At 39.9% G+C, this 11617-nt stretch overlaps 1 protein-coding gene across 2 annotated transcripts in view; it reads left to right on the top strand.

Annotated features, from left to right (window-relative positions):
- The first annotated feature begins 8008 nt into the window (after nt 1-8008).
- LOC135514157 (tenascin-R-like) overlaps nt 8009-11617 on the top strand; it is a 129554-nt gene continuing 125945 nt past the window's right edge. For both annotated transcript variants that reach the window (XM_064937412.1, XM_064937403.1), the window contains exon 1: nt 8009-8294. The gene's annotated coding sequence lies outside the window, so the exon portion shown is untranslated. The remainder of the gene's footprint in view (nt 8295-11617) is intronic.

Genomic DNA, 11617 nt, shown 5'->3' with positions numbered 1-11617 from the left:
TAGTCAGATAATTTGCTAAATAGCGATTTTCGTGAATTAACTTTATGGCAAATATGCACAAACGAACATATTCCTCTCAATTGTACATTTTGTCAGCCATCTTCACCCAGGGACGGGTGGCTCGCGTCAAAATTCTTCATTGGAACCACTTGATATGATTGGTCATATAAAAACCTTGGGACCAAATGCATAATGAGTGCTCTACCTCCCCCTTGTGGTGGTCTGGAGCAATGAAGCCGTGACGCTGCGTACCTCTAAGTCCCACGGTGCAAGCTCGCAACTTTTAAAGGAGGAACCACTGTATATGCTGCATTCATAACAAGTGAGAAACTCGGAAAACACTACTTGTAATGTGGAAGCAATACGTCTTGAAGTCGCTGAGAACACTGATTGGCTAATAGAAAACTAGCTGCGTCAACCCTTAACTAAAAGTACAGCTATCATGCTCACTAACAAATTATAGTTTTCAAAACCAACATGGTTTCAGAGCATTTCCTATTATTATGTACATAATTCTGAGACACTCCATTTAGTATGATATGTTACGGCATGTATGGCATGTATTACTTTTCGCATGTCCACGTTACAAATTACAATTCGTATTATGTGTTAGAAAAATGTAAAATATGTTATGAATTTGTAAAACGTACAATATTTAACAAATTTGCAAAAGGTATGACAAAGTTATGGTTAGGTTTAGAGGAAGCTAGCATGCTAAGTAGTTGCAAAGTAGATAAAAACTTATGTAGGTGAAAAGTTGCTAATTAGCTAAAATGCTAAAGTTCTCTGTGCTGATATTCAAACCTCGCAAACTTCGGGTTGCTTGACACCCATCCATCCTGACCAATCATCCAGACCAATCCACCCGACCATCTGTCTTATGTATCATGTCAAATGCAACATATCATACTAATTTGAATGGCAGATTTACATTTAATATGTTATGTCTAAAGCAAATATAAATACAGCCCTTCTTAGATCAGCTGATATATCAAAGTGCTGTACAGAATCCCAGCCTAAATCCCCAAACAGCAAGCAATGCAGGTGTAGAAGCACGGTGGCTAGGAAAAACTCCCTAGAAAGGCCAAACCCTAGGAAGAAATCTAGAGAGGAAACGGACTATGAGGGGTGACCCGCCCTCTTCTGGCTGTGCCCGGTGGAGATTATAACAGGACACGGTCAAATAATAATAATCACAGTAGTTGTCGAGGGTGCAACAGGTCAGCACCTCAGCAGTAATTGTCAGTTGGCTTTTCATAGCCGATCATTGAGAGTATCTCTACCGCTCCTGCTGTCTCGAGTTGAAAACAGCAGGTCTGGAACAGGTAGCACATCCGGTGAACAGGTCAGGGTTCCATAGACGCAGGCAGAACGGTTGAAACTGGAGCTGGGGACAGCAAGGAGTCGTCATGCCAGGTAGTCCTGAGGCATGGTCCTAGGGCTCAGGTCCTCCGAGAGAAAGAAAGAGGGAAAGAGAGAAAGAGATAATTAGAGAGAGTATACTTAAATTCACACAGGACACCAGATAAGACAGGAGAAATACTCTAGATATAGCAGACTGACCCTAGCCCCCCGACACAAACTACTACAGCCCCCACACCAATAGAGGGATCTCTTCAACCACCAACGTACCATTCTGAGACAAGGCTGAGTATAGCCCACAAAGCTCTCCGCCACGACACAACCCAGGGGGGCGCCAACCCAGACAGGAAGACCACGTCAGTGACTCAATCCACTCAATTGACGCACCCCTCTATAGACGGCATGGAAGAGCACCAGTAAGCCAGTGGCTCAGCCCCTGTAATAGGGTTAGAGGCAGAGAATCCCAGTGGAGAGAGGGGAACCGGCCAGGCAGAGACAGCAAGGGCGGTTCGTTGCTCCAGTGCCTTTCCGTTCACCTTCACACTCCTGGGCCAGACTACACTCAATCGTAGGACTTACTGAAGAGATGAGTCTTCAATAAAGACTTAAAGGTTGAGACTGAGTCTACATCTCTCACATGGGTAGGCACACCATTCCAGAAAAATTTAGCTTTATAGGAGAAAGCCCTGCCTCCAGCTGTTTGCTTAGAAATTCTAGGGACAATTAGGAGACCTGCGTCTTGTGACCGTAGCGTAAGTGTAGGTATGTACGGCAGGAACAATTCGGAAAGATAGGTAGGAGCAAGCCCATGTAATGCTTTGTAGGTTAGCAGTAAAACCTTGACATCAGCCCTTGCCTTAACAGGAAGCCAGTGTAGGGAGGCTAGCACTGGAGTAATATGATACATTTTTTTGTTCTAGTCAAGATTCTAGCAGCCATTTTTAGCACTACCTGAAGTTTATTTAGTGCTTTATCCGGGTAGCCGGAAAGTAGAGCATTGCAGTTGTCACGGCTTTCGTTGTGGGAAGGAGGAGCGGACCAAAATGCAGCGTGGTTGTTATTCATTTTATTATAATAAAGAAATTATACACGATAAAAAACATAGAAACATACAAAGTAAACTATGGCCAGGGCGTGACAGCAGTAGTCTAACCTAGAAGTAACAAAAACATGGATACATTTTTCTGCATCATTTTTGGACAGAAAATGTCAGACTTTTGAAATGTTACGTAGATGGAAAAAAGCTGTCCTTGAAACAGGCTTGATATTTTCGTCAAAAGAGAGATCAGGGTCTAGAGTAACACCGAGGTCCCTCACAGTTTTATTTGAGACGACTGTACAACCATCAAGATTAATTGCCAGATTCAACAGAAGATCTCTTTATTTCTTGTCTAGTCTATGAGCCCAAGCTGTCAAAACCCATATTAATAGATTGTTTTTTATAAATAACGTTTTGTTGCATTTAACTGCCAAAAATGCTGTTATAGAGGTCATTTTTTTAGTATGTGATGTCAGAGTTCAGCATCTGGGAGTAATCAGAGCTCAAAGATGATAGACACGTTTCCCACAAGTAATTACCAGTTGTATTTGTATTTAATTTTACCTGTTTTTTAAATCTAATTGTATTGCTCCCATGAGTTACTTGACATGGAATAGAGTTTTGTGTAGTCATGGCTCTATCTAGTAGTGTGCGCCTCCAATAGTCTGTTCTGGAATTGGGGACTGTGAAGAGACCTCTGGGGGCATGTCTCGTTATTATGGACATACCTCTCCCCATCTTAGCTACTGTTGCATCAATGTGTTCTGACCTTGACAGTTTACAATCCAGGGTTACTCCAAGCAGTATAGTCTCCTCAACTTGCTCAATTTCCACATTATTCATTACAAGTGTTAGGAGTGTGTATAGGAGGCGAAGTCAGGTGCAGGAGAGCAGAGTGTAGTGAACAGGCCCACCTTTTATTCCGGTCCAAAATGACAGCACAAAGTAACATAAAATGTGCCCAAACACGGAACATAGACAAAAAGTAATGTGCGTAACAAAATCCATAATTCCAAAATACACGTAATACAAACAATCTTCCACAAAGACATGATGGGGAACAGAGGAATAAATACATATGGATTGATTGGGGAATGCAAACCAGGTGTGAAGGGAACAAGACAAAACAAATGGATACATGAATAACGGAGTGGCGATGGCTAGAAAGCCGGTGACGTCGACCGCCGAACACCGCCCGAACAAGGAGAGGAGCCGACTTCGGCGGAAGTCGTGACAACAAGATTTAGTTCAGGTTTAGGGGTCTTCTGAATGATTGTTCCCAAATACAATGCTTTACGTTTTTTTTTTAAATATTTAGGACTAACTTATTTAGGACTTAACTTAAGGACTAACTTATTTAGGACTTAACTTAGGACTTAACTTGCCTCCCATTCTGAAACTGACTGCAGCTCTTTGTTAAGTGTTACAGTGATTCCACTTGCTGTGGTAGCTGACGTGTATAGCATTGAGTCATCAGCATACATAGACACACAGGCTTTACTCAGAGCCTGTGGCAGGTCATTAGTAAATATTGAAAAAAGTAAGGGGCCAAGACAGCTGTCCTAGGGAATGCCTGACTATCTGGATTATGTTGGAGAGGCTTCCATTATTAATTAACACCCTCTTTGTTCTGTTAGACAGGTAACTCTCAATCCTCAATATAGCAATGGATGTAAAGCTATAACTCATATGTTTTTACAGCAGCAGATTATGATTTATAATGTCAAAGGCTGCTCTGAAGTCTAACAAACATCTCCCACAATCTTTTTACTATCAATTTCTCTCAGCTAATTATCAGTCAAGTGACGTACATGTTGAATGCCCTTCCCTATAAGCGTGCTGAAAATCTGTTAATTTGTTTACCGTGAAATAGCACTGTATCTGGTCAAACACCATTTTTTCCAAAAGTTTACTAAGGGTTGGTTACAGGCTTATTGGTCAGCTGTTTGAGCTAGTAAAGGGTGCTTTGCTATATTTGGGTAGAGGAATGACTTTTGCTTCCCTCCAGGCCTGAGTGCACACACTTTCCTGTAGTCTTAGATTCAAGAAATGGCAAATAGGAGTGTCAATATCGTCTGCTATCATCCTCAGTAATTTTCCGTTCAATTTGTCAGACCCAGGTGGCTTGTCATTGTTGCTAGACAACAATATTTGTTCACCTCTTCCACACTTAGTTCACGGAATTTAAAATGACATCACTTGTTAGTTGTTGGCGTGTCCTGCCTAAGTTTACTAACCCTGCCAATGAGGACCATCTGATTCAATGATTGATTGAGCCGAATTTGCCTTTTTGCCCAACATTTCATGTAAGGTGTTCCAATTTTACTATACTTTTTTAAATGTAATTTATCTTTGTTTAATAGTACAGTTTCTTTGTCAATGTACAGTATGTTTGCCAATCGGCTGTGCAGCCATACTCATTTTCCATTCATTTTGTCTCATCCCTCAACCATAAAATTGTTAAATTCCTCATGAATCCACACTTATTTAACAGTTTTTACAATCATTTTCTCAACTTCTTAAGGCTGCAGGGGCAGTATTGAGTAGCTTGGATGAATAAGGTGCCCAGAGTAAACGGCCTTTTCCTCAGTCCCAGTTGCTAATATATACATATTATTAGTACATTTGGATAGAAAACACATTGAATGATGTCTGTGAGTATAACAGAACTCATATGGCAGGCAAACACCTGAGAAAAAATACAAACAGTGGGAGATCTGTCGTTTTTGAACTCAGCCCTATCGAATACACAGTGGGATATTGGTTATGTTGCACTTCTTAGGGCTTCCACTAGTCAACCGTCTTTAGAAACTTGAATGAGGCTTCTACTGTGATGTGGGGCCAGATGAGAGCTCTTTGAGTCAGTGGTCTGTCAGAGAGCCAGGTCCTGGTCATGCGCATTTCACATGAGAGCGACCTGCGTTCCATGGCTTTTCTACAGACAATGGAATTCTCTGGTTGGCACGTTATTGAAGATTTATGATAAAAACATCCTAAAGATTGATTCTGTACTTAGTTTGAAATGTTTCTACGACCTGTAATATAACTTTTTGAACTTTTTGTCTTACGTTCGGCTGGACCTGCACGAGCGTTTGGATTTGTGTACTAAACGCCCTAACAAAAATAGCTACTTGGACATAAATAATGGACGTTATCGAACAAATCAAACATTTATTGTGGAACGAGGATTCCTGGGATTGCATTCTGATGAAGATCATCAAAGGTAAGGGAATATTTATAATGTTATTTCTGATTTCTGTTGACTCCAACATTGCAGATAAAAAATAAATAATCTGAGCGCCGTTCTCAGATTATTGCATGGTTTGCTTTTTCCGTAAAGTTTTTGGGAAATCTGACACAGCGGTTGCATTAGGAGAGGTATATCTATAATTCTATGTGTAACAGTTGTATTTTCATCAACATTGATAATGATTTTTTCTATAAAATTGATGTGACTATGCAAAATCACTGGATGTTTTTGGAACTGGTGAACGTCCGCGCCAATGTAAACTCAGATTTTTGTATATAAATATGAACTTTATCAAACAAAACATACATGTATTGTGTAACATCATGTCCTATGAGTGTCATCTGATGAAGATCATCAAAGGTTAGTGATTCATTTTATCTCTATTTGTGCTTTTTGTGACTCCTATTTTTGGCTGGAAAAATGGCTGTGTTTTTCTGTGGCTTGGTGGTGACCTAACATAATTGTTTGTGGTGCTTTCAATCGGACACTGTGGTGGGATTAACAACAGATTACCTTTAAAATGGTATAAAATGTATGTTTGAGGAATTTTAATTATGAGATGTCTGTTGTTTTGAATTTGGCACCCTGCACTTTCACTGGATGTTGTCATATCGATCTCGTTAATGGGATTGCAGCCCTAAGAATTAATGGCCGTATTCTTATTAGTAACTGGAATGAGCATTTTCATAAATGGTTCAAATGGAGCATCTGGTTGCTCCTCATTACACAGCATAAAGACCAGCAACTATTCATTACATCTTCAACATAGGAATCACAAAACTTTTTGTATCACCTCTTATACACTATATTAGGTCCAGCCTTTGAAACTTTGGTTTTCCTAGATATGGCTACGATATTATGATTTCTACATGGATTTGGATACTGCTTTAAAGCAGATTTCTGTAGCATTGGTAAAGATGTGATAAATACATGTGAATGATTTCATTCTTGACTGATAACCTGAACCAAGTTGTGGTCACTGGTTACAGTTTTAAGCTTTTTCTTTAGTGGGCAGCTTGATGAATGCCAGCCAATATTTAGGTCACCCAGAAAATATACATCGCTCTTGATATCACATACCTTAACAAGCATTTCACACGTTATCCCTACACTTACTGTTTGCATTCGGTGGTCTATAGCAGCTTCCCACAAGATTGGGCTTTAGGTGAGGCAAGTGAACCTGTATTACTTCAACAGCATTTGACAGGAGATCCTCTCTAAGCTTCACAGGAATATGACTGAACATAAATGGCACCACCTCCACCATTGGCATTCCTGTCTCTTCTGAAGATGATGAAACCATGTATTGCTACCACTGTATCATCAAAGGTATTATCTAAGTGAGTTTCAGAGATACTCAGTATATGAAAGTTATCGATTTCATGAACCTTGTTTCTTAGGCTACATATGTTAATGTGGGCTATTTTCTGGGATTATTTATTGTTTTTATTGCTTTACTGGGAGGCTTATCAGAGGTAGACATGACAGTGATATTTATGTTTGAGGCATCACTACAGACTCTGGTTCAATTACAGGCTGTATCACAACTGGCTGTGCTTGGGAGTACCATAGGGCAGTGCACAATTGGCCCAGCGATGTCTGGCTTAGGGTTTGGCCGGGGTAGGCCATCATTGTAAATAAGAATTTGTTCTTAACAGACTTGCCTAATTAAATAAAGGTTAAATTTAAAAAAAATGCTGTTTTACGCAATGTTATGAATGCAGCATTAGACCAAGGCTCTACCTCTTCAAGAAATTGTGGCTATGTCTGATGCCACCAACTGGATTATGGATTATTGTAGATGGTAAATAGAACTTTCCTGATAGACCTTGTTATGATATTCAGAAAGTATCAGAATTGTCCAACTAAGTGGTAAGACCTTAGTGGTGAAAGGGTAAGCTTCAACTTCGTGACACTTCAACCACAACCTTTAAAAAGTTCACAACCATCATCATTCCACTGATATATCCCTCATGGGGCTTTAATCAATTTCTTGTCAGTCAGGTAGAAGCATCAATGAGTGTTTGTTCACCTCTGTGTCTAGTTATTTGGTTATGATTGCCTGCCGAAACATGAATTCACATCTCTGTTACAGAATATTTTCTTGAAGGCAGGGGTCCTGCTGCCTGCTGACAGCCCAGGTTGCACTTAGTTCTTCAGATGTATCATGCGTTTGCCCAGGCACCCTCCTGCCTCCCCTCCCCTTGTCAATGTGTGCTGAGCTGGGAGAATCGTCGTGAGATGGCCACAAGCAGTGTCTGGAACGCCCACTAGGGGCTGCACTAGTAGAGGAGCAGCACAGAGAGATCAATACAGCACAATGAGAGAAAGCAAGGCGAGAGAGAGACAGAGGCAGAGAAAGAGAGCAAGAACGAGAAGTAGACATTGCCCAGCTTCCCCACTGCAGCCGTGAGAGGCAGAGAGAAAGGAGAGCTCACAACTGAGCAGCCGTAGTAACAACGGGGCTGACAGATTGATACTTGGCTGAGAGATCGATATAGTCGCCAAAAGACACTGGGAGAGTGAGAAAGAAACCTCTTGGAGATCAGTGTAGAGTGAGCGAAAGGGACCTGCACCAGAGGGAAGATAGAGATAAACCCGAGGCAAATTTAAATTGTTCATCTGGCTGATTTCTCCAACTGGGTAAGTTACACTGCATGTTTAAATTATGGTGAAATGTATGGCAGGTGTAGCTCCTTTTCTGGCGGGGGTTTGGTTGAGGGTGGCAAGGTAACAAAATAATAGGGGGCTTTATATCAATAAAAACATAACGATGAGAGCAGATGGGCCACAACAATATAAGGCTAATGACCCCCAAGCAGGGACTAAACAGTGGACAAAATCAGGAAACTAAAACACTCTGTTTTTAGACTTAGATCAAGCACTAGAGCAATTTCACATCTTAAATTCAATGATATTGATTAAATTTCACAGGCTATTATTCAAACAATAAAACATTTGTTTTACCGAAATCCAAAAGAATCTGCACATCACAAAAAAATCTGTACTGTTCATTAAACCTTTTTTTTAAACCTAGTTTGCTGCTCTGTACCTAGTTAATCTATACTATACGGACATATTTTTATAAAAACAATGAATCTATTCTCTATTATTACAAAACCTTATCTAACAATGTTCAATTGATCACTTATGTGTAACATCTATTGAATACTCTAGATGTATAGCTTTTATCTGTGTGCCGTGGATACAATATGAGACATACTCATAACTAAGTTAATGCCAACCGAAGTTTTATGTCTCATTTGTGTTTCGAAGCTGTTTTGGGGGAACACCAAGAGCATAATATCACTACGTGTCTCTAATTATTACAACTATTTCCATTTTAGTATTCCCTTTATTAAAGTGTCACACATGTCACACTTATTCCAAATTACGCTGGATTCTGAGGCTTCTGAATGGATCACTTAGCAAGAAAAGCAGGGATTGTCATTTACAGATGTAGGATCTTAATTTGATCTGCCTGTTGCAGAAAAACATGTAGTGTATTTGAGGTTTAAAAAGGCTTCTCAAGTTTGTCATTTCCACTTTTCGTTTCAGACTTGATTTTCCCTTACAAAAAATGTATCAACCCCTACCAAAAATATTAATTAATTTATAATCCACATAATAATTCACATATCCTGTTGCTGCAGGGTTATTTTCCTGCTCTAGCAAACTGGCTCAAAATAAGATGCTATATGTCAAATATTTACATGATTTTTCTTCAGAAAAGGAACTCAATGTTTCATCTGCTGTTTACATGTGTGAAATGTTTTAGTGCCTCACAACTCCTGTCTTTTAAATTCTGTTTAACACCAGATCTGTTAACCACCTAGTCACTGAGTCTGGATCACATTGTTGTCTGAACCTAAATCACTGCTATCTTTGTATTTTTGTTTATTTCCCCCATTCAAATCTTAGCCAAGTTTTATTGCTGTTTAATAAATAAATAAATAATACTGTGTACACATCCAATTATTTTGTAATGCTGTGTAGTCAGATAAGGATGTCATGGTGTATCTCGATCTCCAGAAATAATGTGTTTATCTCATGCTGTTCTTTAAAAAATACATACACGGCTATATATCTGCTGTTCCACTCGACAGCATCACCCATCAAAGGTTATTATCATAGATTTCAGGTGTCTAATTTGTCGAAGTCAGCTGAGCATATTCTCTAAGAGGCAGAGAGTTGGGGGTTTGATGTTAGATATTGTATTGATATTATAATCTGGTGGGGGGGGTGTCCTAGGACCTACCCTATCAGATAATTGTCAGTGTACAGAAATCTCATACCAATGCAAAATACCTCTGTTGGTGCTTTCACTGTTGTGACTGTGAGATATAATTTGGTACATTTTAGGCACCACCTCTGTGTGGTGCCGAGAGTGTCTGCAGGTATAGAGTAATCTTTCTCTGTTGAGAGATATAATTTGGTTATTTTAGGCACTACCTTCGTGCTGTTTACGAATTGGATGTAGACTGGCTGTTAGTCTGTAGGTAGAAAGTAATCAGTCTTCCGATTCATCATACCTGACAGCCTCTCAATTCCCTTCTCCCCTGTGGCCCTGCGTCATTAGCCTGAGCCATGCTTTCAAAGGTTTCCCAAAGTCTCAAAATGTACATACCCTTCTGTCTATTTCACCCACAGTTACATCTAGCTTGCTAACCATACAGTGTTCAATGAATGTGAATATGTGTAAAATGGCTGGAAAATCACAAGGCATAATATGTCTGTGCCATATGCTAAGAGAATTGATAGAAAAACATAGTAACCATTTCCTTGTGGACTTTCCGTTCTTTCGTGAATCATACTTAGAAATAGACTCATTCATTAGGTTAGGTAACAAATATTCTCATCATGCTCTTTCTCTTTTCCCCTTCAGCTTATTATACTACTCTAGAGCTCAGGACCGTTTCTTCTTGCACTCTATGTGAATAATTAATATTTACCGGAGTGCCAATGGGTAGCCAAACAACACGATTATGTTAGTCTATGTGGTAATTAAAAATGTACATAATATTTCAATCCTGGGGATTTAGTTCTCTGTTGCGCCCAGCAGTGATCGTGTTAGGGAAGTTTCCCCCATTACTCCTCATTATTCAGCATTCAAATGGAGATATTTCTATCATTTGCATCATCAATCAGATATTATATTACAAACAAACAGAGCTGCCAAAACATACCAATAGCCAGATCCACCAACATCTGTATCATTGTGTTTGTATTAGGTTCCTGTAACAAATAGACTGACATTGTGATTAACAGCTTTTTGAACAACAGAGCAACTGAGGACTGATGGACTCTGGTTCCATCTATCATGAAATCCCATATTAAGACTTAAAAAAAAATATATATTCTAAAACTTAAAATCAAAGGTCATTAGTTCATGACAGTGGATGCATGCAATGCACAATGATGATACAGCATAGAGACGCTATGTGGATGCCCTGGGATATACACCTTCCACACACAGTCTTGGTCATTCCGTTGTGGTCATCATGGTCCATGCTGTCATATTCTCAATCTGTTTGATAAATGGTCTATAGACCCTGCACTGATTCGTCTCAACCCCTCGCTGAGAAAGCCACACAAGCATTTCCATTTCACAATATCCGAGTAGAGAAAACAGAAAACCCAGCAACGGAAACACACAGACTCAGGCTGATGCAAATCTTCCTACCTACACAACCCTCTGTTTCCCTGGCGAGAGATAGAGTTAGAGCCCTTTTGAAATGTACAATGTCACTTATTATCATGCAGCTGTGGTAGCATGGCTTTCTCTCCTCGCCAGTGGGGGGAGTTAAAGTGCATTGGCTTGTAGCGGTAGCCAGGCTTCTGGCCTGTGGAGAAAAGCTCTGGAGACCGTCCTCCGGCGCAACAACGCACTAGTGTTGCATTTAGACCATGACCGTCTTCATTAATGCGTTTATGATGAATATATGAATTATGCAGATCTTATCAAC

Source organism: Oncorhynchus masou, chromosome 3 (assembly GCF_036934945.1).
Source record: "Oncorhynchus masou masou isolate Uvic2021 chromosome 3, UVic_Omas_1.1, whole genome shotgun sequence".
Taxonomy (NCBI): domain Eukaryota; kingdom Metazoa; phylum Chordata; class Actinopteri; order Salmoniformes; family Salmonidae; genus Oncorhynchus; species Oncorhynchus masou.
The sequence above is the reverse complement of the archived record's forward strand: the minus strand, read 5'-3'. Positions and strand labels throughout refer to the sequence as shown.